The following is a 27,957-nucleotide window of genomic DNA, read 5'->3' as shown; positions in this document are numbered from 1 at the left end:
GTGAGCTGTGGGAGTGGTTTTAGTGCAGCCAGTCATGATGTATGAAGCGCTGTTCTGTATGGCTTGTAAAGAATTATAATGGGTGTTAGGGCATCACTGGTCTAATAAACTAAATGTTTTGTAAGGAGTGTTTATCTTTATTACCCAAAGTCTGTTCCCATAAGTGCGCAGAGTCTAAGGGTGCACTGACTTTCGATGCCCTATATATCGTCTTAAAGGTGAGTCTAGCGTCGTATGTCACTCCCAGGGTCTTAGAGGAGGACATGGGAGCGTCTGGACAGGGGAGTGAGGACAGGGGAGTGTCTGGACAGGGGTGTGAGGACAGGGGAACGTCTGGACAGGGGAGTGAGGACAGGGGAGTTCCTGGACAGGGGTGTGAGGACAGGGGATAGTCTGGACAGGGGAGTGAGGATAGGGGAGTGTCTGGGTTCGTGTGTCTCTTCAAGGATCTTATAGGAAAGTGTTAAGTATGAGGACAAGGCAGTGTCTGGGTTCACTTCAAGGATCTTAGAGGAAAGTGTTAAGTGTGGGGACAGGGGAGTGTCTGGACAGGGGAGTGAGGACAGGGCAGTGTCTGAACAGGGGTGTGAGGACAGGGCAGTGTCTGAACAGGGGAGTGAGAACAGGGCAGTGTCTGAACAGGGGTGTGAGGACAGGGCAGTGTCTGCAGGGGAGCGAGGACAGGGGAGTGTTTGGGTTCGTGTGTCACTTCAAGGGTCTTAGTGGAGGGTAAGTGTGAGGACAGGGCAGAGTCTGGGTTCATGCAGACTGCTGGTAATGAGTGTGGGATGGATATTTTGACGAACAATTTTCAGTCTGTCCTCAACCCATGTCTCGGGTGTGTTAATTGTAGGTTTTCATTAAGATTTGAGAAGTAACTTTGTTCATTACTATTTGTTCATTTTGAAAGGTAGTAATTCATCTTTGTTTGGGTCAGCGTTATTCATCTGATAGCTGGTGTCTGGTGGTCAGGGCTTACCATCTAGCACCATCTGGCTTAAGTTATGATGCTACAGTTCAACCCTGTGCCAGTAGACAACACCACACACCTCATCTGCCGCCACTTGGGCACCAGTATTTGATGTCTGTCTTGTGGGTTAATTTACTGTCAATATTACCTTCAGGTGTGAGTAACGAGGCCAGCCACGGGGGGTTTCATACCGTGAGGGTTGGCCGCAGTGAAGAACAGAACAAAAATACTCCAACGAAACTCAGTTCCTCAAAACATTCCCTGCAGCAAACATGGCAGAGCTGATGGCCTTGTAAACAACATTCCATTGATCTGCCATCGCATATATGTAACTCCCTTAGAGGTGTACATTTTATTCTCTGTACACAAATATAAAACTAATCTAATTCACTTCGGTCATACCTTAACATATTTATAACTGTGACAAAAATCTGCCCAGTTCTTCATCTCTTCTTCGTCTCACTTCCCTCTGTTAGCTCAGCGAGGCTGCCCATAGACTGTTCTTTCTGATACAGGACATCAAGAAGGAAATTAATTGACAAGCTCGAACTCTGACGTAGATGCAGTGGTATAGTAGGTAACTTTTGTCCTTGGTTGTACAGGTACAGTACAGTGTACAGTAAACTGCCAAACACATCCCCAGGTACAAACAGCAGGTGAGGGAGAAGGAAGATTCCATCACATTTATCCTTCATCTGCGTCACTTTGGTCTGGGAATATTTTGGGAAGATCATTCCTGATGTATTGCCTTTGTCCACTGGCTAAGCAGGACTTTAATTTTGTCTCACCTGACATCCATGTAACAGTGGACAAGGAACAATGCATCCATTTATTGTCTCACCTGACATCCATGTAACACTGAACAAGGAACAATGCATCCATTTATTGTCTCACCTGACATCCATGTAACACTGAACAAGGAACAATACATCCATTTATTGTCTCACCTGACATCCATGTAACACTGAACAAGGAACAATGCATCCATTTATTGTCTCACCTGACATCCATGTAACAGTGGACAAGGAACAATGCATCCATTTATTGTCTCACCTGACATCCACGTAACACTGGACAAGGAACAATGCCTCCAGCTGAATCACAGTGTAATGCTGTCTCATTAACCCCCCTGCTGCACTAGGCCTTTCAGAAGGAATTTCCAGCTGCCTACACAATGTCTTCCAGGAGCTCACCTAATTGCAATGTATGATTTTTCCACATTTCCTTATTGGGGAAAGTGTGTTTATGCTTAAGTAGGGACCAAACATGACGTGATGCAACCATTGCCTTGTGTGTGGTAGATGGTGGCTAGGTCCTGCCTGTCTGGGTTAAAATACGCTATCTATCTATCTATTGCCAGACGCCTTAATCCCGTAAGGGGTGGCCACAAATTAATCGCCTCCATTTCGCACTGTCCCCCACCATTTCATTGCCCTGCTCCCAGCTCACACCCTCCTCTCACAAATACCTCTCCACTCTATCCTTCCATCTCATCCTCGGTCTCCCTGTCACGGGGTTATTAAAATAAATGCAAAATTAAATGATAATTCTCAATGATACTGAAGAGCAGGGACAATGTTTTGTCTTGCTAAATCAAGCAATGATTACTTTATGCCGGTCCGCTTCGCCGACTCTCTCAGAACGAGAATTTATAAACTTTCTCAACAGTACACAGAAGAGACTAATTACTCAATTGCTGTTTATTAGTACTGTTAGCCTCTGGAGAAAGTTACTTCACCCCTGACAATAAATATCTAATACTATTAATAATATCAGGTTCTTGCTGATGCGTAGCTCCTAGAAGGCACAACGGATTTTAAGCTTAATAACAAGACTGGCCTAAGTACCAGTTATGAATGGTAAAACGTTTATGCAAGCTGGGAGCTATAAGGGAAATAAACTTAATTGTGGAGAAATGAAACACGAGTTTACATTACATTAAGCTCAAGAAAAAGAACTGTTAAATATATTGATTACAAAGAAATAAATTTAACGTTACATTTCAAATGAATTCAAAATAAAGAGATCGCACTCACTCAAAAGCTAAATTCTTAAACCTAGAAGAAGCACCTTAACTAAACTCTTAAGTCTAGGAAAACGAAAAGAAAATACTGGTCAATGTAGCGTATCACCAAAGAAGGGTGGGAGCCTGGAGAACTGTAGTCTAGTGAAGTCTGGGTGCTAGCTGACCTCTCACTCTCACTTCTGGAGCACAGAACCTCACTCCGTTGCGACAGACAAAAGACTGCATTCAAATACAGGCCAGCCGAGAGAAGGTATGACCAACGGTCGAGGCAAGCAGGGGCGAACAATAAAGAAACAATAATATCGCTCAGTAGAGCACTTAATGACGTGCATTAGATCGGTCACTTTTGAAACAGTGACGAATGTTTTGAAAAGTATACCACCGAAATGGAGAAACGGTTAACTGAACGATACAGAGTGAGATTTCCACTAATAGTTCGTGGTTTCTCACAAAAGGAAAATGTCGCGAATTTGATTCGTGACATTATGCCCCTGCAAAATGAAATTTTTTCCTTATGGGAAAAAATTTGTGGATATATATATATATATGTACACATCCTAACTCAGTCACACAAGATTCACACTGTGGTATGTGTGCTATCCTGCTACAGGAGAAAATCACTATCTCCAATGAGCGTAAAAACCTCATATTTACGTTAATAGAGGCAAGCTTGAGGGAAAAAAACTCCGTGACGACGGTGAAAATCCTGTATTTAGGTCAAACTGAGCGAAAGTTCACTACATTTACACTGACAACTAATTGTTGTGTGGCGTGGTGTATGTGATACATGGTGTAGGTGTGACAGTTGTAGTGTAACTGTACCTACGTGTAAAATGACACAGAAAATATTAATAATATGACGACGACGAAGGCAGAGGAGAAGAGGCAGCAGCGTGCGGCAGACGATCAGCTGGCCAGCACAGCAAAACTGCTACACCCAGCGCTGTACCTGCAAAATCAATTAAGGTGGGGCATCAAAAGTGTCAATGAGACAAAAATTCTTATTACATTACAATTACTCTCTCTGTCTAGCAATCAGTACATGCTACGAAAGGTACACTCTAGCTGAAAAATACAAGTGACAGCCTAAGCTTCGTACATTCGAGGTCGCCATTAATTTATTTGGTACATTATTAACCAGGAAACGTAGTCCCTGGACGCCGTTGTCTCAAGGACTTGTGTAGTTTACTGGTTAAACTTAACTCTACACTTACGATTAGTGTCGGTAAGTTGAGAATCCTTATGCAAACTCGGGCTCGTGTGTCCGCAGACACAGCCTCGAACTTAACACGGGTCCTCAACCTCTGCCTTAAGCTAGTGCCTATATTTATATCGGGGAGCTGAAAATCCTTGTGCAAACTCGGGCTCGTGTGTCCGCAGACACAGCCTCGAGTCGCCTCTGCGGGGTTCTCTCTTTAGCTTCCCCTTTGACCTACAGTACTTATATTAATATCGGGAAGCTGAGAATCCTTGTGCAAACTCGGGCTCGTGTGTCCACAGACATAGCCTCGAGTCACCTCTGCGGGGTTCTCTCTCGAACTTCCCCCTTAACCTACGGTACATAATATGTATGTACAGGCCCTGGACATACTGTGTCCTGTGGGGCCAATGGGCGAGACATCAGGTCTGCACCCACTTCACCACTACCCTGTCTCTCAACTGACTCAGAGATTACGGGTGTGGTTACAAATGGCACAGGAAGTACATGTCCCTGTTTGGTGTTACATGGACATACATTGCAGGAACGCACAAAACTATCTATGTCTCGTTCCATCCCTGGCCAGAAAAAGTCAGCTCGGATATGGCCCTGGGTCTTCCTTTTGCCCATGTGACCTCCTGAGGCTGAACAATGACCCCATTCTAACACTGCTTGGCAGTACTTGGCAGGAACGACAAACTGCAGTCGAACCTCGCCCTCGGGTGTTCGTGACTCACGGTAGAGCCGTCCTTGTTTGCGAAGGAACTTGGCTCGACCTCCCCATGAATACTTTATCACTCGACCCTTTTGTTTCTTTCGCACGGCAGCAAGTGTCGGGTCAGAATGTTATTCTTGAACAACAAGTTGGCTACACATCAGATCTTGCGGCGATTCAATGGTCACTGGGGTGACACAGTCTGGAGCCTCAGCCATGGCTCATGTTACTGTAGCCGAAGTCTGAGTAGCGTCATCATTGGTGCAACTGTCCTTGACACCGGGAATATTGCCTACGATAAGGTCAAATAAGGGTTCTAGCATGACAACTGCGAGTGTCGTACCAGTAGAAAATGGAGATGCCACCTGGATACATGCCTCAGGGAGCAATCTCACTGATCCATCAATAAGATTAGCATGGATCTGTCGACCTGTGTACTGCTCAGGCCGAACTAGACTCTGCTTGACAGAGCAACCTGAGGATCCATTATCTCTCAGGACCTTCACAGGAATGCCTCCCACAAACCCTGGCTGAACAAGGAAGGCACTGTCACCTGTGGGAGGGCCTGTGGAGGAAGCAGCTAGCCACTGATGAGGCTGCTGAATAAATGATGCGGCATACATAGTGCCTTGTGAATTACTTACTTGAGGGGTCGTACTCACTGCCTGTGGAGATGGTACATTGGCCATCTGTGGAGGGGTGTTCACTGTCGCTGTGGGACTAGTGAACTGTGGGGGAGTACCCGTACTAGTAGGGACGTGACCACCGTGCTGTTGCTGAGGAATGAAGGCTGTGTTTGCTTCCTGCCTCCTATTCACTTGAGCTGGTGGTGAAAAGGACGGTCTCGACGGTCGGTTGCGTGGCTGATACTGCTGCTGGTAGGGTACCTGTTGTACCTCTTCCACTCAGGTTTCTGAGTGTTTTTCCCCTGGTCCTTCCACTGCGGTTTCGGACCTTGGCCATTATTCTGAGAATGGCCTTGTTGGTGGGGTTCAATCTGAGACGGTTTCCCAGATTTATCAGCTTTACTGTTCCAGGTATACTGCTTGCGAGTTTGATACCCATATGCAGTGAAATATGCGTCAGCCTTTTCTACCATTTGGCTGGCATCTTTCACCTGGCAGATCTTAAGCTGTGCTATGAGCTCAGCAGACCATGACCTCTCTAGCTGTGTACGCAGCATAAGGTCAATTATCCCCTCACACGTGGAAGGAGTTTCATCTTTCTCCATCCACTCATTTAAGTAAGCAGTGAGACGGTCAAGGAACTGAACAGCTGTCTCCTTGTCTTGGAGACGAGCTCGCATGAACTGAACTTTGGCGTCGTCTACTGTGAGACCATACGCCTTAATGAGTGCAGCTTTCATCATCTCATACGTGAGATTGTCTCCACGAATTCTGTGGAGAATGTCGAGGGCAGGGCCCTCAAATAAACTTAGAAATTGGAGCCGCTTAGCTGCCTCATCCAGTTGATACATGTCTGCCATGTCCTCAAAACGAGCTATGTACGGCTCGATTCGCTCGCCTTCCTTGTATGAAGGAAGCTTGATGCGTGGGGTCGCCAGGACATGTGTAGGAAGAGCGCTAGTGGAGCTTGGGTTGGCTGCAGCAGATGTGCCTGAAGCCAAGGAATCTCGCTTGAGCTTCAAAACCTCAAGCTCATGTTTTTCTCGTGCCTCACGTTCGGCACGTTCATATTCACGTTGTTCTCGCTCATATTTCGCGCTCCTTTTCGCGTTCCTCACGCTGTTCTCTCTCGTATTCGCACTGAATCTTACGCTCTTCACAGTCATCGTTCTCGCGCTGCTGCTCCTGATTATGCCGTGAGAGTATGTACTCTTTAATTTCAGTTGGGTCTGTAAGACCCATATCTTTGGCCTCCTGTATACGGGGGTAGCCATGTCGCTAATTTACTAAGCAAGCCGAAACTGAGTACTGACTGCTGCTTCGCAAACCAATGCTAATAACACAAGTAAAGAATACAAACACAAGCTAGTGGTGACCAGTCTTATCTAGTTAACTGGCAAAGAATAAAGCAAAAATGCAAATGACTGGGAAGACTCAATAATTAACGCAATGGCTACGGCGACTTCCCAGGAGCGAATAAAATCGTCTGGCGTTACCAAGAATAAAGTACTAAATAGAGTTAAGTACTCTATGGATTAATAAAGCAGAAATTCACTTGCTAAACTAACGGTAAACACCAGTAAGCTTGTGCCTATTAACTTTAATGATAAATACCTAAATATGAACGAGTGAGTATTATCTCGTGAATAGCTTTAGAGCTAGGAGCTAATATCCTGGAATGAGGTCGCCAATTGTCACGGAGTTTTTAAATTAAAAGCAATTATTAAATGATAATTCTCAATGATACTGAAGAGCAGGGACAATGAATTGTCTTGCTAAATCGAACAATGATTACTTTATGCCGGTCCGCTTCGCCGACTCTCTCAGAACGAGAATTTATAAACTTTCTCAACAGTACACAGCAGACTAATTACTCAATTGCTGTTTATTAGTACTGTTAGCCTCTGGAGAAAGTTACTTCACCCCTGACAATAAATATCTAATACTATTTATAATATCAGGTTCTTGCTGATGCGTAGCTCCTAGAAGGCACAACGGATTTTAAGCTTAATACAACAAGACTGGCCTAAGTACCAGTTATGAATGGTAAAACGTTTATGCAAGCTAGGAGCTATAAGGGAAATAAACTTAATTGTGGAGAAATGAAACACGAGTTTACATTACATTAAGCTCAAGAAAAAGAACTGTTAAATATATTGATTACAAAGAAATAAATTTAACGTTACATTTCAAATGAATTCAAAATAAAGAGATCGCACTCACTCAAAAGCTAAATCTTAAACCTAGGAAAAGCACCTTAACTAAACTCTTAAGTCTAGGAAAACGAAAAGAAAATACTGGTCAATGTAGCGTATCACCAAAGAAGGGTGGGAGCCTGGAGAACTGTAGTCTAGTGGAGTCTGGGTGCTAGCTGACCTCTCACTCTCACTTCTGGAGCACAGAACCTCACTCCGTTGCGACAGACAAAAGACTGCATTCAAATACAGGCCAGCCGAGAGAAGGCATGGCCAACGGTTGAGGCAAGCAGGGGCGAACAATAAAGAAACAATAATATCGCTCAGTAGAGCACTTAATGACGTGCATTAGATCGGTCACTTTTGAAACAGTGACGAATGTTTTGAAAAGTATACCACCGAAATGGAGAAACGGTTAACTGAACGATACAGAGTGAGATTTCCACTAATAGTTCGTGGTTTCTCACAAAAGGAAAATGTCGCGAATTTGATTCGTGACATTTTGCCCCTGCAAAATGAAATTTTTTCCTTATGGGAAAAAATTTGTGGATATATATATATATATGTACACATCCTAACTCAGTCACACAAGATTCACACTGTGGTATGTGTGCTATCCTGCTACAGGAGAAAATCACTATCTCCAATGAGCGTAAAAACCTCATATTTAGGTTAATAGAGGCAAGCTTGAGGGAAAAAAACTCCGGGACGATGGTGAAAATCCTGTATTTAGGCCAAACTGAGCGAAAGTTCACTACATTTACACTGACAACTAATTGTTGTGTGGCGTGGTGTATGTGATACACGGTGTAGGTGTGACAGTTGTAGTGTAACTGTACCTACGTGTAAAATGACACAGAAAATATTAATAATATGGCGACGACGAAGGCAGAGGAGAAGAGGCGGCAGCGTGCGGCAGACGATCAGCTGGCCAGCACAGCAAAACTGCTACGCCCATCCCTGTACCTGCAAAATCAATTAAGGTGGAGCATCAAAAGTGTCAATGAGACAAAAATTCTTATTACATTATTCTTATTACATTTCCTTATTGGGGAAAGTGTGTGTTTATGCTTAAGTAGGGACCAAACATGAGGTGATGCAACCATTGCCTTGTGTGTGGTAGATGATGGCTAGGTCCTGCCTGTCTGGGATAAAATACGCTATCTATCTATCTATCTATCTATCTATCTGTTGCCAGACGCTTTAATCCCGTAAGGGATGGCCACAAACTAATCGCCTCCATTTGCTCTGTCCCCCACCATTTCATTGTCCTGCTCCCAGCTCACACCCTCCTCTCTCATATACCTCTCCACCCCATCCTTCCATTTCATCCTCGGTCTCCCCCTCCCTTTCCCGCTCTCCACGTCACTCACATACACTCTCCTCGTTAGTCTCTCGCTCTCCATCCTCTCCACATGGCCAAACCACCTCAGTGTGTTCCTCCTAACGTTTCCTATCACAGCCACATCCACACCACAACGTTCCTTCACTTTCCCATTTGTCAGTCTGTCTCTCCACGTGACTCCACAGGCTCCTCTCAAATAACTCATTTCCACTGCTCTCACTCTTGACTTGTGTCCTTCCAACAACGTCCAAGCTTCACTTCCATACGTTAGAGTTGATATCACAATACTGTTATGTAGTAACTTTTTCACTTCCATGCTCACTTCCCTGTTTCTTATTATTGCTTTCAAGGAACCAGCAACCTTTCTTCCTTGTTGTACCCTTTCAAGCACTTCACCCTCCAAACTTCCATCCTTACTCATCACACTACCCAGGTACTTAAACGTACTCACATTTTCCATTCTTTCACCATCCAGCCTCACTGTACACTCACTGCCTTCACGTCTCTCAAAGAATAAACGCAGTTCAATTAAATGTCTTTGCTTTGATACACGAAAATATTAATGAACGTTAGTGGAGGGGCCCATATACTGGCAATTCCAATGTGGTATATATATGTGGAGAGTGATTAGAGTGTGTATGAATGACTGGATGAATGAATGAATGAATGAGTGGATGAATAAATGGATGGGTGAGTGGATGAATGCGTGGATGAGTGAGTGGATGAATGAGTGGATGGATGAGTGGATGAATTAGTGGTTGGATGAGTGGATGAATGAGTGGATGAATGAGTGGATGGATGAGTGGATGAATGAGTGGATGAATGACTGGATCGATGAGTGGATGGATGAATGGATGAATGAATGGATGAATGACTGGATGAATGAGTGGATGGACGAGTGGATGAATGACTGAATCGATGAGTGGATGGATGAATGGATGAGTGAGTGGATGGGTGAGTGGATGAATGAATAGATGAATGAGTGGGTGACTGAACGAATGAATGAATGGATGGATGAGTGGATGAATGAATGGATGGATGAGTGGATGAATGACTGAATGGATGACTGGATGAATGAGTTAATGGGTGAGTGGGTGAATGAATAGATGAATGAGGAGGTGACTGAACGAATGAATAAATGGATGGATGAGTGGATGGATGAATGAATCATTGAATAAATGAATGAATGAGTGGATGAATTAGTGGATGAATGAATGGATGAATGAGTGGATGGATGAGTGGATGAATGAATGGATGAATGAGTGGATGGATGAATGAATGAATGAATGAGTGGATGAATGAGTGGATGAGTGAATGGATGGATGAGTGAATGGATGAGTGGATGGATGGATGAGTGGATGAGTGAGTGGATGAATGAGTGGATGAATGGATGAATAAATGAAAGCTTTGTTTACATGTGTGACAATGTGAGGCCAATTGTGTGAGACTGTAATATGTGTAATTTAACAGATATTCTCCCCGACCAATATTTCTCCCCGACAAGGCATGTTTTCACCCCGGTTTGTTTGTCAGTGTGTTTGTCTGTTACCAGGATAACTCAAAAACTAAGAGAGAGATTTGGACCAAACTTGGTGGGTAGATAGCCCATGTCCCAGGGAACAACTGATTAATTTTTGGCACCGATCCAGATCATATTACAGATTCTGGATCCGTATTTTGCGAATCCCTAATCAGTGACAAGAAAATCCTAACCCATTAGGAAGAGTGGTTTGGAAATTGCTCTTGTCGGAGAGATGTGCTCCATTGAGTGCCCCTCCAGTTGGTGATAAAGTAACAGGCTACTTGAGTACCCATTGACGCTACGTGAATTATGGAAGGAGCAACATGGAACTTCACTGTTACTTGCGTTACTTTCTCTCTCTCTCTCTCTCTCTCTCTCTCTCTCTCTCACACACACACACACACCACAACCTCAGAACAGTCAGTTGAGGTCACATAAATGAAATATAATGCGTTACCATCCTGAAGGGGTTAACGATAAGGACACCAAGCAAGCCTCACTATACATAAGACGTCAGTAAGAAGCACATCACTTCCTTAGATAAGAGATAAGACCAACATATGTGGTGCTAGTCACGATGAAGTGCATTAGGACTATACTCTCTTCACTCTGACTAGGAGTAACATTGGCATCCCTCCATCTTGAATACTAAGCTCTGAGATTAACATTTATGTGATGCTAGTCACGAAGAAGTGCATTAAAAGGACTATAACTGGCGTACTTCTATCTTGAATTATAAGCTCTGAGATTAACATATATATGATGCTAGTCACGAAGAAGTGCATTAAAAGGACTATAACTGGCATCTCTCCATCTTGATTTGTAAGCTCTGAGATTAACATATATGATGCTAGTCACGAAGAAGTGCTTTGGAACGACCATACTCTCTGCACTCTAACTAGGAGTGAAATTGGCATCCCTCCATCTTGAATTGTAACCTCTGAGATTTACATATATGATGCTAGTCACGAAGAAGTGCATTAAAAGGACTATAATTGGCATACCTCCATCTTGAATTGTAAGCTCTGAGATTAACATATATATGATGCTAGTCACGAAGAAGTGCATAAGGACTACCTTCCTTTTAACTAGGCATAAAACTGGCATCCCTCCATCTTGAATTCTAATCTCTGTTGGTGCTAGTCACGAAGAAGTGCTCTAGTTAGCCATTGTATTACCTTATTGTGTCGTTGAACTACTAGAAAAAAGAATTAAACATCAGGCAAGACCATGGCAAGAGTCTATCTATCTATCTATCAACTGCCAGACGCCTTAATCCGGTAAGGGGTGGCCACAAACAAATCGCCTCCATGTCGCCCTTCCTTTGATATCATTAGTAACCCACTGAGTCTTAGAACTCCCTTTTACTGCTTTACTCTTGCCATTACCACACGATTTTATTTCCCTCGTGATAGACTTCAGCAGGTGAGGGGATGGATACAGACTTTACTGCAGCCTTGAGTGCGAGAGGCCGTTAGTAAAGTGCAATTAGCCTCGGAGATGGAGTACAATAAAGAGGACGTGACGTAATAAAATGGATGGAAAGGTGTGTTAATTTTGACATGCAGGTGAACAAGAAGGTGTAATAGGCATAATAAATTGCTAATGAAAAGGTGTTTAACCCTACCCTATGGACTCATTAGGTACGTGAAGCAAGTACATAGGTCGACTCAAGGACCGTACGTGTTACCTGAGTCTAATTATCCTGTTGCAAAATGAACAGTACTTTATTCAGCCTCTCTCTCTCTCTCTCTCTCTCTCTCACACACACACACACACACACACACACACACACACACACACACACACACAATGAACAGACTCGCCATAGAGCCTCCAAGACAGGGTACATTGTGGGTTGAAATGAGGTCAAAGATAAACAAAATCGACCCCATATGACCTTGACCTTTGACCCCTTGACCTTGCTGACCTCATCACTCCATCGTCCCTTCATACTGCATCACTGACACAAGTTTGGTCGAAATCGGAAACCATTTACTACGTTGGGTGGTAACAATATAACCAAATTATGGCGCCTGGTGGTTTAATGGGTAATTAAGGCGCTCCAGTCGGATTGAGCCGGTGAAGGTTTATATCCAAGGGGTGGTTGGGGTTTATTGCTCACGTAATGCCACTCAGGGATAAGTGAGGCTGGTCACCCTCATTTTAAATGTCAGGACCAATTTGACTAGCCTCGGGCTCCTACTCTCCTCACTGGGTAACGTTGGATTGGATAATGATGATGATGATGATGATGATGATGATGACGATTATTATTATTATTATTATTATTATTACTATTATCATTCATTCATTCATCATCCAATCCTACATTGCCCCATGAGAAGCGTAGGAGCCCGGGGCTAGGCAAGTTGGTCCTGGCATTTAAGATGAGAGTGACCAGCCTCACTCATCCCTGAGTGGCATTACGTAAGCAGTAAACCCCAACCACCCCTTGGATATAAACCTTCACCGGCTCAATCCGATTGGAGCGCCTTAATTACCCACTAAACCACCAGGCGCCAAAAGTTGGTTATATGGTTACCACCCAGCGTAGTAAATGATTTCCTAGTGTACAGGAAACCATTTGGCTTGTCACTCAGTGTAGAGTCACCCACAGACAGAAGGAAGAGGAAAGAATGAAGGAAAGAAAGACAGAAGAGGGAGTGGAAAGTCACCCGTAGGCAAAAGGAAGAGGAAAGAATGAAGGAAAGAAAGACAGAAGGGGATGGAAGGAAAGAAGGATGGAGGAGAGGAAAGGGCAGACATCAGAGAGCAGCACTACATCGAGTGAGTGGATGGTGAGCTTCTTATTATCATCATTATTATTATTATCATTATTATTATTATTATTATTATTATTATTATTATCATTATTATTATTATTATCATCATCATTATTATTACTACAAAAGGTCTTTTTCATCAATAACACAAAAAAATACAAAAATATCTTGTAACTCCGAATTGAAAGCATGACACTTGTAATTTTAATGTAAAGATTTGAGGCGTGATAAGTACATGTAATAGTCACTGTGAGAGGAGCTTTGTAATCTGTATTACCCCCCTCCCCCACCACCACACCCCTCCCTCCACCACACCCATCCCCTCCCCTCCAATCTCATCCTTTTTTCCTCTTCCCCTCCACTATCATTCTCTCTCCCTCCTCCTCCTTCCTCTTCCACCTTGGCAATCCCCCTGGCACTCCCCAACACCCAGTCAAGGACACAGGCCAATAAAGTCGTCAGTGCCAACCTCTCGTGTCGTGTCAGTGCCTCTCTCACTCCCGCAGCGACAGTGCCCACCTCCCCCTCTGGCTCTCAGCGCAAGTACAACCTCGAGCAGTACTAACAGGGCGTAAGTACAACCTCTAGCAGTCCTAACAGGGCGTAAGTACAACCTCTAGCAGTACTAACAGGGCTACTTACAGACCCACATCACCGTTAGTATGAATGTCACCTGCTACTGACATGATGTGCGTGTTACTTGTAATCTGATACAATGTTATGACCGCTCGTGACTGCTGAACCACCATGACTCAGCGACACCATTTATGCCTCCTTCATCATGACTACAGCATCGTCTTAAGCCCCAGCCCCCCTACATGGAGGGAAGGGGCTCGGAAACACCAACAGGAAAGCACAAAGGTGGAACTATCAACACAGCGATCAGAAATTACAGAACGCACATCCATCGACTCAACACAGAACTGAAATTCTTGGGTCTATTTCGTGAGAGAAGCGAGCCACACCAGACTGCGCTGCTGCGAGATGGAACCACTTAAAAAAAAAGAAAGACGCCTTCATTCTGTAAGGGGCGGCCACAAACAAATCGCCTCCATATCGACCTGTCCTCCGCCATTTCATCGCCCTGCTCCCAGCTCACACACACCCCTCTCTTGTATATCTCTCCATTCCATCCCTCCATCTCATCCTTGGCCTCCCCTTCCCTCTCCTCCCATCCACCTCACTCCCATACACTCTCCTCGTTAGTCTCTCGCTCTCCATCCTCTCCACTCCATCCCTCCATCTCAGCCTTGACCTCCCCATTCCTCTCCCCTCATCCACCTCACTCACATACACTCTCCTCGTCAGTCTCTCCCTCTCACACTCATTCAGCTATCAATATTGGGAGACAGGAAATAGAAGGGAGAGTCGTGTCACCAATAACCGCTGTTTTTTCTAATAATAATCATGTGTTTTATCAATTCCAAACACTCTTGATCAAGCGTATTCCACTGTTACCCTGCCCTCTGAAGCATGCCAAAGATCAAAGATGAATTGGACGTGACAACCCATGTATAGGAAACTGCTGTGTATCTTTATGACATTCACCTTTAGATTCTTCAGCTAGTGGCATGTAAATTCAGTGGCTGTGTGTGTGTGTGTGTGTGTGTGTGTGTATGTGTGTGTATATGTATATGTATGTATATACTATAGATAGATAGATAGATGTGTGTGTGTGTGTGTGTGTGTGTGTGTGTGTGTGTGTGTGTGTGTGTGTGTGTGTGTTCTTACCTAATTGTATCTTTACAGGAATGAGTCAAGCTCGTACTGTCCCGTGTCTTAAACCATATTAATCGTACATATCCTTAAATTTGTGAATTGTTTTGGCACACACTATTTCATTCGGTAGTGCATTCCACTGATCAATTGCTCTGTTTGGGGAACTGAATTTCCTCACGTCTTTATCACCTTTCTTCTTGTGCAGTTTTTTGCAGTGTCCTCTTGCTGATGCTTCCCCATAGGTTATATATTCATTTATGTCTATTTTCTCCTTCCCTGATATGCATTTATATAGCATTATCATGTCACCTCTTTTCCTTCTCTCCTGTAGTGTTGGTAGATTCAGTTTATTTAATCTTCCTTCATAGCTTAGATCCCTTAAGCTTGGTATCCATCTTGTAGCGGCCCTTTGAACTTTTTCAATCTTGTGTATGTGTTTTTTGAGATGAGGACTCCAGACTACTGATGCATATTCCAGGGTTGGTCTAATGAATGATGTTATTATCCTTCTTAGCATGTCTTCATTTATGTATGTGAATGCTATTCTCATATTTGCAAGCAGTGTATACATGCTCCGTACCTTCTCACTGATGTGGTCAGCCGGAGATAGTCTGTTATTCATAATCACAGCTAGGTCCTTCTCTCTTTCTGATGTGTGTAGGGTTTTATTTCCTAACGTATAATCCCAATCAGGTCTTTTTCCACTTTTACCAAACTTGATTACATGACACTTGTCCACATTGAATTCCATTTGCCATGTATGACTCCATTCATGAAGTTTATTTAATTCTTCTTGTAGCTCTTTACAAGAGTCTGTGTTAGTAATTCTCCTTTGTATTTTTGCATCATCTGCAAACATATTTAGATAGGTTTCATTTCCAGTGTTACTGTTTATATCATTTATATACACTAAAAACATGATTGGTGCCAGCACTGAGCCCTGTGGTACTCCATTAGTCACTTCTTTCCATGATGAGTAGTTTCCTCTTAGTACTGTTCTCATTTCTATTTTTATGAGAAAATCTTGCATCCAACAAAACAGTTTGCCTCGAATTCCTCCTTGATGGTACAGTTTCCATAAAAGTCTTTGGTGTGGTACTGTGTCAAAAGCTTTCTTGAAATCTAAATAGATACTGTCCACCCATCCTTCCCTTTCCTGTATTGTGTTTGTTACTGTCATAGTAGCTCAACAGATTAGTAACACATGATTTTCCTTTTCTGAAACCAAACTGTCTTTCTGTTATCATATTGTGTTCTTCTAGATGATTTACCCAAGCTTTTCTTATAAGCTTTTCTAATACCTTGCTTACAACACTGGTTAGTGATACTGGTCGGTAGTTGAGTGGATTTTGTCTATTCCCTTTCTTGAATAAGGGGACAATATTTGCTTTTTTCCAAATATCAGGTAGTTTACCTTGAGTCAAGTATTTCTTAAAGATTAAAAATAATGGTTTACTTAACTCCTTTGCACATTCTCGTAGCACCCAACATGAAATTTCATCAGAACCATTTGCTTTTCCTCTGTCTAATTTACTTAACTCCTCCTGTATTACTTTTTATGATATTTGTATATCTGGTAGTATGTGTGGGCATGCATGTTCCACATAGCTCCTCTCAAAATTTTTTTCTTCTGTAAAAACTGGTTGGAAATTCTTATTTAGTGCTTCACAAATATCTTTCTCTTGTGTATAGGTGATTCCCTCGTCCGTAATGGATTGTATTATATCTTTTACTTTGGTTTTACTTCTGATGTAGCTGTAAAACAGCTTTGGTTGATCACTACTTTTATTTATTATATCCTCCTCAAACTGTTTTTGGGCTTCCCTCTTTATTCTTGTATAATCTTTTCTTGCCTGTTTGTAATTATTATACGCCCTTTCACTATTGTGGCTTCTGTATCTATTCCACAACAAATCTCTTCTTTCTTTTGATTTTTTACATTCTGTTTTGAACCATTTCTGTATTTTCTTATCTGCTTCTTTGTGCTGTGGGATGTACTTCTGGCCTCCTATTTCATAAAATCTAAGGAATTTTTTATATACAGCATTTAAATCTTGTCCTCTAAGCTCATTTTCCCAATCCACTTCTAAGAAATACTTCTTTAGGTCTTGATAATTTCCCTTTTTATAGTTTAGGCTCTTTTTGTAACTTTCATTGCTGTTAACTATGTCATATGGTATCCGGAAGTTGCAATTTAGTACTGCATGGTCGTTTTTGCCGAGTGGAAAGTGATATATTAAACTGTCAATATCATTTACTTGCCTAGTAAATAAGAAAATGTGTTCTTCTCTTCTTCTGATCTTCCCTCATTTTTTGTTTTTGTTTCCTTCCTCTTCTCTTTCAGTAATTCCAGTTCCTCTTGTGTTAGGCATCTTTTTATCCATACATTTTTGAACTCCTCTTTTTCCATAAGATTCTTTGCATTTTTTAGTATCTCTTCCACAGTGTTTACACTCTGGAAAGTCACCTTTAGAGGTCTTGTCTTGCTTTTCTCGTATTTCCCTAACCTTTTGTGTTCCTCTATGTCTTTACTACAGATTTCCTCTGATACTTCTTTCAATAAGCTCATTACATTTGCCATCTCCTTTTTGTCTCTTGTGATCTTGTTTTTTACTTCTTCCTCTTCTATACCAGTGATTACTATAGATTTCTTGATATCTACTGAATCTCTGACTAACTTTGGATTGTTTTGGATTATTCTTTTCACTTCCTTTTTAATACTTTTTTCTTCCACCCATGTTTCTAAGTCTTTCTTTACTTTCACCACTTCAGCATACGTGGTTTCTGCATCATTTTTGTAGTTTTCCACAACTTCATTCACCTGTGCTATCTTCTCAATATCACTGCTCTGGTCTATCAGACTGCTTCCTTGCCTAATTGTCTCTGTATCATTTTTGAACTCTTCCATAATATTCTCGTGATTGACTACTGTACTTGCCATTTCACTCATTTTCCTCCTAAGTGTACTCACTTCCACTATTAGTTTACATACGGTTGTGTCTTTCTTGTTGACCTCCCTTCCTAGTTTTCTTATTTCTTCCTTTTGCAAGTGCATCTACTTCTTTATTTCATCAATCTCATTCTGGAAAGCCATCTCCAGTCTGTGTACACGCTCTACCAGTTTATTGTGAGTCTCGATTTCAACCAGTTCTTGGTAGAAATGATCATCCTGCTTTCTACCTTTATCCCTTTTCTTTTCCAAATTTGCTTTACTAAAGTATGTGGCCATTTTGCAATACTAAAAGCACAGAGTACTTACATTCCCTGGGGCAGTTGTAGTCTAAACAAACATCAGCTGACTGAGCGCATTCTTTCGCTACTCGGTTCTCTTTTCTGTTTGAACAAGTCTTGTTTAAACTTCTTCATATTCTCTTTTTAATAATGAAAAATCATTTAGTCTAACCTGGTACAGAGCTTGACTCATATAAAGATACTAATTTAGGTAATGCCACTGGCCATGCTGGCTCGGTATGGAGCGCTGTCGGCCCACGTCTGCACTCCTTGGTGTCTCCTGTGTGTGTGTGTGTGTGTGTGTCAGAAACTTCACGTATTCCACAGCCATTTAATTCACTCCTTCTTCTTCCTCAGGTAAAAGGATCAGGATGTTGGTGACGTGGGTGTTGCTGGTGACGGTGGTGGTGACGCTGTGGTTATACTCAAAATGGCGTCACAGCTACTGGGCAAGGAGAGGCGTCCCATCCCCCCCCGCCGTCCCTCTCCTCGGCCACCTCCACCAGACCATGTCACCCTTCAATAAACGCTGGCTCGTCCTTGATGAAGTGAGAGAGATATTTTGATTCCTACAAACACTTGATAGCTGTCCAGTGTGTGTGTGTGTGTGTGTGTGTGTGTGTGTGAGATTTTAACTTCTACAAACACTTGATTTCTCTCCCAATATGTGTGTAAGTGTGTGTGTGTGTGTGTGTGTGTGTGTGTGTGTGTGTGTGTGTGTGTGTGTGTGTGTGTGTGATTATTATAAACTCAAACTGTGTATCATTAACAGTACTGAGTTAACCTGCACACCATCATGTCCATACAAGCTTTCTTTTTCTCCACACACACACACACACACACACACACACACACACACAAGGAGGACCTAAAGGACTGGCCAATATTATAACCTTTCTATTATAAAATAAAGACAGTCATAAGTCAATGTTAAGAGACAGATTGACAAATGAGGAAGTGAAGGATCGTTGTGGTGTGGATGTGGATGTAATAGGAAGCGTTAGGAGAAACACACTGAGGTGGTTTGGCCATGTGGAGAGGATGGAGAGCGAGAGACTGACGAGGAGAGTGTATGTAAGTGAGGTGCATCTGGAGTTACATGGAGAGACAGACTGACAAATGAGGAAGTGAAGGAGCGTTGTGGTGTGGATGTGGATGTGATAGGAAGCGTTAGGAGAAACACACTGAGGTGCTTTGGCCATGTGGAGAGGATGGAAAGCGAGAGACTGACGTGGAGAGTGTATGTGAGTGAGGTGGAGGGGGGGGGCAGAGGGAGGGGGAGGCCAGGGATGAGATGTAGGGATGGAATGGAGAGGTATATGAGAGAAGGGGTGTGCGAGCTGGGAGCAGGGCAGTGAAATGGGGGGGGACAGGGCGACATGGAGGCGATTTGTTTTTGGCCACCCCTTACGCGATTAGGGCGTCTGGCAATAGGTAGATAGATAGAAGAATGATGACTGAATCCATTACTTTGTGTTTGGTTGAGCTGACCTGTGTCCCTGCTATCATCATATATTTCTTTCACTGCACATATATGAACCACCAAACATCCTAGATTTACCAGCTGGCTACCTCTTTCACAGTACATACCAGCTGGCTACCTCTTTCACAGTACACACCAGCTGGCTACCTCTTTCACAGTACATATCAGCTGGCTACCTCTTTCACAGCACATACCAGCTGGCTACCTCTTTCACAGTACACACCAGCTGGCTACCTCTTTCACAGTACATACCAGCTGGCTACCTCTTTCACAGTACACACCAGCTGGCTACCTCTTTCACAGTACATACCAGCTGGCTACCTCTTTCACAGTACACACCAGCTGGCTACCTCTTTCACAGTACTGAGAATCACCAAACTTCCTTGATTTCCCAGCTGTCTACCACTTTAGTGTTGAGAAAACTGTGTATGACAAGGTTTTCAAAATCTATGTAGGGTTCACTTACTCCATAACATCTCTTCTGTATCCTGTCTGCTCCCACTGACAGCACCGTTCTCCTGTCAAGTTCTTTCAGTACAATCTTTTTACTTATAACTACCACCAAATGCATATTCTATTGTGCCTATGTTAAGAATTTGCTTACAAGTGATAATCAGCTGCAGGAAAAGATCTTAGCTTCATGAGAAACAGTAAGTCTTAACACAGGCAACTCTTCGCTGTTGCAACCCTCCATCTGACCAAACACAAACTCCCCCCACTTCCCTGCACACCTAACCAAGCACATAATGCCCCCCCTACTCTTATCTTTCAAAGGTGGACGTAGGGAGAATGCCTTGAGGACACATAATCCGGGCTCTTCAGATTCCTTGTGCAGGTAGCATTGAAATCTCTAGAAAATTATTATTATTATTATTTTTTTTTTAAACCCGCTTAGGACACAGCATTCTACCCATCAAAAGGCACCAGTTCACTATAAGACACATAACTATGTAAAATTTCATGACTCTATACTGAATACTTTCTGAGTTCTGGCCCAGAAACGAAAATTCTACGCCCGGCCAGCCACCCTGCCACCCATGTCTACAGCCGGACACCTACTGATCCCAGTGATAACAACACCCTCCTCTGACTCTGTAAGGTGGAGGGTAAAAAGGAAGTTACTAATTACAGCTACTTATTTTCAGAAGGATTGATCAAGATTTTTTTTCCTCATTCCAGGGAAGCTTCTGGTGTATGGAATGTTATATAAATACTTTTGTGTACTTAAGTAACTATCATACTTTACTGGGGCTGAAACTATCATAGTTTACTTCATTTCAGATGTACCACACCTACAAGAACAGTCCCTACTTTGGCCTGTATGAGGGCTTCACTCCCGTGCTGACGGTGTGTGATCCGGATATACTCAAGAACATATATGTAAAAGACTGATCATTTCGTGAACAGGCGGCCCTTTGGTTCGAACCAACCCGACAGCTACTCGAGTCAGATGCTGGGAAATATGAAGGATCAGGAGTGGAAGGACTTGCGTGCTGTCCTGTCCCCAACATTCACCAGTGGGAAGATGAAAAGCATGTTCCCACTCATGTGCGGACTTGCTGACACATTTGTATCTTCCTGCCTGAAAGATGCACAAAAGAATCCGTCTGTTGACATGAAGGACAAAGCTGGACGGTTCACCATGGATACTATCGCATCTTGTGCTTTTGGTATCGAGTGCAACTCTCTCACACAAGAAAAACCACTTTTTGCTCAAAAAGCAGAAACCTTTTTTGTTGTTAATCCACGAACGATAGTGAGGTTTCTCATGATGATGCAACTCCCGCGATTGTTCAACGCTTTGGGCTTCAAGGAGGACTTAGATGAGACTGAGTTCTTCCGGAGTGTAGCGGAGGAGACCATCAGGGCCCGCAAAGCTGGCAAAAAGAGGGGGGACTTCCTTGATCTTTTACTGGAGGCTCAGGCTGAAGACACTGACACCACCACTGCCTCCCCTAAGCACGGTGATTAACCTTTACCTTTTATTACTACACTGTCGGTCTTTCTGTTATACCATATCTGTAACAGTTTCATCTGCGGTGCAAGCAATGTAATCAGGAATACACTAGGACCATGAAAGTGAGGTCCTGGGATTTGGTTCCAGGACCAGTTCTGTGATCTTTGGGCAAGATCTGTTTTATCATGCCCTATTCCTAATTAGAACAGAAATGAGGACCTGGATTGTAGATTTGACGATTGTGTTTCTTAGTCTGAGGAAGACTGGGACTTGATAACTCTGAATACCTCTCTTAATGGCCCTCAAGCAGCCAACAGCTACTAAAGGCTGTTGTCTTAAACTGCAGGCAGGCGTTCACCTTGCCCTATCCATATATTTTGGTAATCTTAATGCACGAAAGGGAGTGTTTCCCTGCGAAAGAGGGAGGATAATCACAGCGTAGTACTGAAATTCGTGGGGAGTCTCCTAGCACCCCTTCGCATGCCCCTTCATCATATTATTGTAACCTTGTGCAAAGAAAACTGTAGAATATGAAGGACCATTTGGTGTGTGCGATGAGAATTTTAATTTATTGATAAAAAAACATCGAGTAAAGAAAAAAATGAGCATTTAATATTTTTGTTGTTGTTTTAAAAGATTTCACTGCTTCTACAGAGATGGTTAATTTACGACAAGACGAAAATAGACATGAGATACTCTGTCTACTTCTATTATACTTTTCAGTATTTCTACCAAGCTGTATTATCAGGTATGGTGCATGATACTTTTGTAATTAGTTTGATTAGTTCACGAAATGGTTCCTACAGTAAAGAATGGCTGAGTACTACCTAAACAGACGAAGCGTGCACAGCCAGTTAGTGTGAATTACAAAGTCTCATGTTTGTGTTCGGTAAACCTTTACAAGTCTGCACTATTTTGTTTTGGCTTGACAATATAGTTTTCTGGTTATCTGGTTATAACTCATATTCGTAAACAATAAACACTGAATTAGTCAGGTCAGCCTCAGCGACCATCAGCCAGCATCACCACCAGAAATACAGCAATCAAAACAATAAGTTTTGCGTGTGATTAGTACCTCATTAGCAGCAAATTAGCCCAAATGAACCCTGCAAGCCAATTCACCTTCATTTTCTCACTTGATATCAGTTCATACCAAGCCAGTTCAATGTCAGGTCGTGCGTGTGAGGTCAAGTGAGGTCAAGTACTGTTATATTTCTTTACGCCCAGGCAGGTTGGTTTGGGACTATCTGAGCCACACCGGAAGTGAAAAGGGTCTGATCACTTTCACTTCAGCATTTTAGGTTCATTTAGGTTATGATCACGTTCACTTCAGCAATTTTGGGTTCATTTAAGGTGGTCTGGGGTAAGTTTGGTCAGTTCATATCCACTTATAAGTCCATCCAGATCAGATTAGGTTCAGTTAAATATCTTCACAGGTGTTCAGTCTGTTTAAGCATAGGTGGGTAAGAGAGGCGTGTGTAAGTGTGAGAGGAATGTGCAAGTATTGTATATTGGGAAGTGTAAGTGTACTGAGAAGTGGCAACACTGAGAGATATACCAGAAAAAATACCAGTTAAACTATTTTGATCTTAGGATAATCTGAAAGTCAGTTTGGGGATAAATTTTAGCAAGATTCCGAAATAATGCTTTGCAAAAATTTCATCCCCCAGACTGGCTTTAGGATTATGTTAATTAATTCATTCAAAATTGGAATATATTTCGATCTCGCCCACTGTCAGTCCTCACCGACAAAGTGCTGGTGGTGCAGTGCATCCTGTAAATTTTATCCCTCAAAATTGATTTTAAGATTATATTAATTCATTCAAAATTTGATTATATTTGGATTATATTAAGTAATTCACTCCAAATTGGGTTATATTTTGATCTCGTCCACCGCCAGTCCTCACCGACAAAGTGCTGGTGGCGCAGTGCATCCTGTTCCTGGTGGTTGGCTACGACACCACCGCCTCCACTGTGTCCTTCTGCTCACACCTCCTTGCCAAGAACCCCGAGCCCCAGCAGCGCCTTCGTCAGGAACTTGAGCAGCTGGTGAAGGAGGAGGGCGAGCTGACCTACCAGGGGGTCATGGAGGCCAAGTTCCTCGAGGCCTGTGTTATGGGTGTGTATTACAACTGTGTGTGTGTGTGTGTGTGTGTGTGTGTGTGTTTGAAATCTACGCCTGTCTGGAGTGAAGAGGGCAACGTTTGATGTGGTTGGCGAGGCAGTCATTCAGTTTTATCTAAATTATAATCCCAGGGAGTATAGATAATACTGGAGGTGGCTTGTTGACTGCTGAGATAGATAGATAGATAGATAGATCGACAGATAGATAGATAGATAGATAGATAGATAAATAAATAGACAGATAGATAGATAGGTAGACAGTATACCAAGGCATTCATGGTAATTACATTGGTTTTCCTTTTCCCTTTACAGAGGCTCTGAGGCTCTACCCCCCAGCGTTGTTTGTAGACCGGCTGTGTACTAAAGATTACAGGTGAGCACAGGTGTACATGGTGAACAGAAGGTGTACATGGTGAACAAGAGGTGTACATGATGAAAAAGAGGTGTACATGAAGAGGTGTACATGATGAACAAGAGGTGTACATGGTGAACAAGAGGTGTACATGATGAAAAAGAGGTGTACATGAAGAGGTGTACATGATGAACAAGAGGTGTACATGGTGAACATGAGGTGTACATGGTGAACAAGTGGTGTACGTGATGAACAGAAGGTGCACATGGTGAACAAGAGGTGTACATGGTGAACAAGAGGTGTACATGATGAACAAGAGGTGTACATGGTGAACAAGAGGTGTACATGGCGAACAAGAGGTGTACATGGTGAACAAGAGGTGTACATGGTGAACAAGAAGTGTACATGGTGAACAAGAGGTGTACATGGTGAACAACAGGTGTACATGGTGAACAACAGGTGTACATGGTGAACAACAGGTGTACATGGTGAACAACAGGTGTACATGGTGAACAGTGTGTGGGATGAGAACTGTTGAACATTTTAAAACAAAGTGTACAGGAAATAAATAACATGAACACTTGAACAGGTACAGGCAAAGAACACAGAACAGTGAACACTTAAAGGTGAACACTTAGGACCACTTAGAGATGAACAGATGAACACTTGATGAACACTTGAGGAGAACTTAATGATGAACAGAACCATATGTATGTAAAATTATGGTGTACAGCTGTAGTAGTAGTAGTAGTAGTGGTAGTAGTAGTAGTAGTATTGGTAGTAGTAGTAGTAGTAGTAGTAGTATTGGTAGTAGTAGTAGTAGTAGTAGTAGTAGTAGTAGTGGTAGTGGTAGTAGTAGTAGTAGTAGTAGTAGTAGTAGTAGTGGTAGTAGTAGTGGTAGTGGTGGTAGTAGTAGTGGTAGTGGTGGTAGTAGTAGTGGTAGTAGTAGTAGTAGTAGTAGTGGTAGTAATAGTAGTAGTAGTAATGGTGATGGTTGTAGTAGTAGTAGTAGTAGTAGTAGTAGTAGTAGTAGTGGCAGCAGCAGTGGCAGCAGTAGCAGCAGCAGCAGCAGCAGCAGCAGTGGCAGCAGCAGCAGCAGCAGCAGCAGCAGCAGTGGCAGTAACAGCAGCAGCAGCAACAGTGGCAGCAGCAGTAACAGCAGAAGCAGTAGCAGTAGCAGCAGCAGCAGCAGAACAGCAGCAGCAGCAGCAGTGCCTGCAGCAATAGCAGCAGCAGCAGCAGTGGCAGTGGCAGCAGCAGCAGCAGCAGCAGCAGTGGTGGTGGCAGCAGCAGCAGCAGCAGCAGTAGTGGCAGCAGCAATGGCAGTGGTGGTAGTAATAGTAGTGGTAGCAGTAGCAGTAGTGATGTTGGCAGTAGTAGTGGTAGCAGCAGTAGCAGTGATGGTGGCAGTAGCAGCAGCTGCAGTAGCAGCAGTGGCAGTAGCAGCAGTGGTAGTAGTACTAGTAATAGTAGTAGTTGTAGTAGTGGTGACAGTAGTAGTTGTAGTAGTAGTAGTAGTGGTGGTAGTAAGTAGTGGTAGTGGTGATAGTAGTAGTAGTTGTAGTAGTAGTGGTAGTAGTAGTAGTGGTAGTAGTAGTAGTGGTAGTAGTAGTAGTAGTAGTAGTAGTAGTTGTAGTAGTGGTGACAGTAGTAGTTGTAGTAGTAGTAGTCGTAATGGTCGTAGTAGTAGTCGTAGTGGTAGTAGTAGTACTAGACAGACAGATAGATAGACAGATAGACAGATGATAAATAGACATGTAGATAAAACCTTTCCACTCACCTTTCCTGCAGCATCCCCGGAACTAATTTACACCTGAAGGAAGGGGAGATTGATAGACAGACAGACAGATAGACAGGTGATAGATAGGCGTGTATAAACTGCAGGTAGACAGAAAGATAGATAGATTGATAGGTAGATAGACATGTGTATTCATTTACCTTTCCTCCAGCATTCCAGGCACCAACTTACTCGTGAAGAAGGGTGACCTGGTTCAGTTTCCGATCTGGAGTCTTCAACACGACCCCCGCTACTGGCCTGACCCCGAGCACTTCCGGCCTGACCGCTTCCTGCCCGAGAACAAGGTCAACATCAAGAGTTACACCCACATGCCCTTTGGGATGGGGCCACGGAACTGTCTAGGTGAGGTCATGTGAGGTCAGGTCATGGGGGCAAAGTAGGACATGGGGTCGGAATAGGACATCAGAATAGGACATGGGGTCAGAATAGGACATGGGGTCAGAATAGGACATGGGGCAGAATAGGACATGGGGTCAGAATAGGACATGGGGTCAGAATAGGACATGGGGCAGAATAGGACATGGGGTCAGAATAGGACATGGGGTCAGAATAGGACATGGGGCAGAATAGGACATGGGGTCAGAATAGGACATGGGGTCAGATTGGGACATGGGGTCAGAATAGGACATGGGGTCAGAATAGGACATGGGGACACGGACAATGCTTCCCTGTGTCCTTTTTACTCCAACTTTGCCTCAGTGCTATACCCCTTTCACTTCAACTTGACTTAAAATCGCCATCTCTCCATCTTGAATGCTGAGTTGTGGCAAGATATTCTTTTTATCTATCTATCTATTGCCAGACGCCTTAATCCCGTGTGAGGTGGCCACAAACAAATCGTCTCCATGTCGCCTTGTCCCCCGCCATATCGCTACCCTTTCCCCTCACACCTAGACTGACTGACAGATATTCACAAATGGACAATTATGTACCATTTAAGACAGAAAAAAATTGTGGCTGTTTTGAAGGAAGGAAAGGGAATCGTAAACGTGCTCTGGATTTACACCTCCGTCTTCTCCTCAGCTGAGATCCCCTAACACAGCTTTCCTGGCGATTTAGTTTTCTTGTTACAGCTTACCACTGTTTTGTTTGTTACTTGTTTGCATTTTACTTATACTGATTGCATTGTTGACATAATCGGCATATCATTATTATTATTATAATTATTAGCATCATCATCATCATCATCACCATCACCATCATTATTATTAGTGGTAGGTGGTTGCGACCATCATCCACTCACTTGATGTAGTGCTGCCTATTACTTCCTTAGTCTTTATCATTCTTTTTCTGTGCCTGTCCTCCTCTCTTCCTATTTCTCCCGTCTTTCCTGTCACTTTTTATTGCTTTTCTTTCCTTTACAGGTGGCCTTACATTGAGTGACAAGCCAAATGGTTTCCTGTAACCCAAGAAACCATTTGCAACGCTGGGTGGTAACCATGTAATCAAACCATACGTGCTCCCTACGTGTCAACAAGTGGGTTGGTGGAGGGTTAGTGCCCCTCCCCGTAAAACTAATATCTCAAAGTCAAATGGCCACCCCTTACGGGATTATGGCGTCTGGCAATAGGTAGATAGATAGAATTATCATTAACTTCTTTCCCACATAAGGAAGGGGCGAGGTAGGGTCCAGAGAGCAAAGAAAGCGAAGGCAAATGGAATACCCATTCATCATCCAAGCCCCTGGAGTCCTGTCACAGACGCATTTCAGTTCCTAATTACACGATATTTCTTCCCCAGCCATGCGGTTCGCCCTGATGGAGACCAAAGTAGCCCTGGCCAAGCTGATCCTGGCAGCTGACCTCAGGATACCGCCAGGACACGAGGATATTAAGCTGGAAAACTCACCCTTCCTGCAGAAGCCAAAGGAGGGCGTCCACATCCTCCTCACGCCCCGCAAACACGAATGA

The 27,957-nt window shown here is 43.2% G+C and overlaps 1 pseudogene; it reads left to right on the top strand.

Annotated features, from left to right (window-relative positions):
* The first annotated feature begins 1,007 nt into the window (after positions 1-1,007).
* Positions 1,008-27,957, top strand: LOC145406040 (cytochrome P450 3A11-like; annotated as a pseudogene).

This window comes from Coenobita brevimanus, chromosome 69, assembly GCF_032717465.1.
Source record: "Coenobita brevimanus isolate Jiangsu-jjx chromosome 69, ASM3271746v2, whole genome shotgun sequence".
NCBI classification, from domain to species: Eukaryota; Metazoa; Arthropoda; class Malacostraca; order Decapoda; family Coenobitidae; genus Coenobita; species Coenobita brevimanus.
This window is presented reverse-complemented; position numbering and strand designations above follow the sequence as displayed.